This window comes from Echinops telfairi, unplaced genomic scaffold (genome assembly GCF_000313985.2).
Source record: "Echinops telfairi isolate 266 unplaced genomic scaffold, ASM31398v2 ScPeMD7_12;HRSCAF=54, whole genome shotgun sequence".
NCBI lineage: Eukaryota > Metazoa > Chordata > Mammalia > Afrosoricida > Tenrecidae > Echinops > Echinops telfairi.
Genome location: NW_022103909.1, coordinates 5,664,169 through 5,664,645, shown reverse-complemented (window position 1 = coordinate 5,664,645; position 477 = coordinate 5,664,169).

The window sequence follows — 477 nt, the reverse complement described above, 5'->3', positions numbered from 1 at the left end:
GCTCTCCCGCCGCCCGCTGCCGTCCATTAATTACTTCGGCACTTAATGAGCCCCGTGATAGGTCAGACCGTCACCAGGTGACTGACGGGAGCCCGGCCCGGCATTCATTCCTCCGGGAGCCGAGCCTTTAGGACGGAGAGGGAGCACCCCACGCCCGGGGTGAGGCGTGGCGAGGGCGAGGGAGCCCCGGGAGCATCCCCGGTAATTACCAAGGTAATTACCGTGAAGCGGGGCCATGGGGCTCCTGGAATGGGGCTACCTCGAATTGCGATTTGCTCTCAGTGCATCATGCACCCCAGATATCAAAGACAATCATAAGAACATGTAAAATCGCGCATTGACGATATTTTGAATAGTTTGTGTTAAATAAGATATATTAAAATTTCGCCTGCTTTTTAAAAAATTTAGCTACTAAAATTCTTGATATTACAGAGGTAGTTTGCATGGTATTGCTATAGGACCTTGCTACTGGGGAGC